This window comes from Misgurnus anguillicaudatus, chromosome 12, assembly GCF_027580225.2.
Source record: "Misgurnus anguillicaudatus chromosome 12, ASM2758022v2, whole genome shotgun sequence".
NCBI classification, from domain to species: Eukaryota; Metazoa; Chordata; class Actinopteri; order Cypriniformes; family Cobitidae; genus Misgurnus; species Misgurnus anguillicaudatus.
This window is the reverse complement of record NC_073348.2, coordinates 22501-24937: the sequence shown is the minus strand read 5'-3', so window position 1 is coordinate 24937 and position 2437 is coordinate 22501. Positions and strand designations below refer to the sequence as shown.

The 2437-nt window shown below is 66.8% G+C and overlaps 1 non-coding gene across 1 annotated transcript in view; it reads left to right on the top strand.

Moving 5' to 3' along the window:
- The first annotated feature begins 2412 nt into the window (after window positions 1–2412).
- LOC141369222 (18S ribosomal RNA) overlaps window positions 2413–2437 on the top strand; it is a 1855-nt gene continuing 1830 nt past the window's right edge. Inside the window, exon 1 of the ribosomal RNA XR_012372796.1 lies at window positions 2413–2437. This exon is cut by the window's right edge and continues 1830 nt beyond it. This is a non-coding gene — a ribosomal RNA (18S ribosomal RNA).

The following is a 2437-nucleotide window of genomic DNA, read 5'->3' as shown; positions in this document are numbered from 1 at the left end:
AAAGTCCCTGGATCTGTAGGCTACGGACGTGAAAAGATCCGCCCTGGATCAAAGCTACGGCTTAAAAACCTGTTAAAAGATCCGCCCTGGATCAACGCTACGGCTCACGAGCCGCTAAAAGATCCTAAAGTCTCTGGATCTAGGCTACGGCCTTATAAAACGTGAGAAAAGATCCGCCCTGGATCGAGGCCACGGCCTCAGAGGTTCGGCCCCGCACGCATACTCTCAAACGCGGGCGCGAACCGACAAAAGCGTAACAAAACGAGTCGGAACCGTCGAAGGATCTCGGCGTCGGCCGTAAAACGGAAACCCCCGGTCGCGGAGGGCCCCCGGCCGTCGGTCGGGCGGGCGCGAGGATAGGTCACCCGAGCGGTCTCGGAGACCCGGAAGCCGGTCGGGCGAGCGGCCGGCCCCGGTGCCTCCTGCCCTCTCGGGCGCACCGACCCCGCGCGCTTCGTCTCGGGCGACGTCGGAAGGCCTCACGGGCGGTCCCGGGAGTCCCGGAAGTCGGTCGGGCGAGCGGCCGGCCCCGGGGCGTCCCTGATTCTCGTGGGGCGCGGACGAAGGAGCGAGCGAGCGTGGAAGTCGAGTGGAGCGGCTTCCAGGGTCCGAGACCCTCTCCGTGTGACAGACGAAGGTGCATCGTCTGGGGCGGGACAGGGCCGCCGACCTCTATGGAAGTCGAGTGGGGCGGCTTCCAGGGTCCAAGACCCTCTCAGTGTGACAGACGAAGGTGCATCGTCTGGGGCGGGACAGGGCCGCCTTCCTCTATGGAAGTCGAGTGTGGCGGCTCGTTTACTTCCAGGGTCCAAGACCCTCTCAGTCGCACCGACAAAGGTGCTTCGTCCCCGGACGGGGACGGGCCGGCCTCCCCGGCCCTTATGGAAGTCGAGTTGGGTTGCTCGTGCACTTCCAGGGTCCAAGACCCTCTCGGTCGCACCGACAAAGGTGCTTCGTGTCTGGGCGGGACAGGGCCGCCGATCGCTATGGAAGTCGAGTTGGGTGGCTCGCGCACTTCCAGGGTCCAAGACCCTCTCGGTCGCACCGACAAAGGTGCTTCGTGTCTGGGCGGGACAGGGCCGCCGACCGCTATGGAAGTCGAGTTGGGTGGCTCGTGCACTTCCAGGGTCCTCGACCCTCTCAGTCGCACCGACAAAGGTGCATCGTCCCCGGGCACGGACGGGGACGGGCCGGCCTCCCCGGCCTCAGTGAAAAAGTCGAGTCGGGTGACTCGCGCACTTCCAGGGTCGACGACCCTCTCAGTCGCACCGACAAAGGTGCATCGTCCCCGGGCACGGACGGGGACGGGCCGGCCTCCCCGGCCTCAGTGAAAAAGTCGAGTCGGGTGACTCGCGCACTTCCAGGGTCGACGACCCTCTCGGTCGCACCGACAAAGGTGCATCGTCCCCGGGCACGGACGGGGACGGGCCGGCCTCCCCGGCCTCAGCTAAAGTCGAGTCGGGTGACTCGCGCACTTCCAGGGTCGACGACCCTACATGTCAGGCCGACGAAGGCGCTTCGTCTTGGGCGGGACAGGGCCGCCGACGATTATGGATCCCAAGTCGGGTGGCTCGCGCACTTCCAGGGTCACGGACCCTCTCACTCTTACCGACGAAGGTGCGTCGTCCCGGCCGAGTCCCGGGCCGGGCCCCGTCCAGCAGGGGACGGTAGGGTGAACAGGTGCCATCGGGTATATAGGGAAGAGCACCTCGCGACTCTCCAAGGTTGCGGTAGGCCGGATCTCGGGACCTCTCGAGCCCGGCGAGAGGCCTCGTACGTCAGACACAAATGCCTCGAAAAGTCCCGGGCACGCACGGAGGTAGTGACGAATGAATAAAACGAATGGCACGTCATCCAAGGAAGGCAAGCACCGGCGTCGGCCGTTAAACGAACCACACCGGCGTCGGCCGTTAAACGAACCACACCGGGCGGGACAGGGCCGCCCACGTCTCAGCCGATATGACCGCCGCCTGGAGTGATGCCCAGCCAACGGAGTATGGTCATGGCCCTGAGTCTCTGGAAAACGCACAGCGCCTGGGGCAGGCCCCCGCCCGGTCGACTCGTCGACCGTCATGGGCGGTCGGTTCCTCCCCGACTCGCGCGCTCTCGCCTCCAGGGGGGCTCTCCGGAGCCCGCCCGAACCCTTCCTCGGGAGACCCAGACGGTCCGTCAGACGCGAAGGTCCGCCACCGGCGGCCGGCGAGGGCCTCGGCGACCGAGGGCGGAGACGCCCCCGGCCCGCCGCTGCCACCCGGCCCCGCGAAACGCACCTTTCCTCGGTTACGGCCTCCGGGCCACCCCTCAGCCCGAGGGGAGAGCCGCGCACGAGAGTGGCCCCGGGCCCCCGCGGGGGACTCCGGGACCCGCGCCGCGTGAACCTGGGTCGAACCGAAGAGGCTCTCCTAAGGCTACTACCTGGTTGATCCTGCCAGTAACA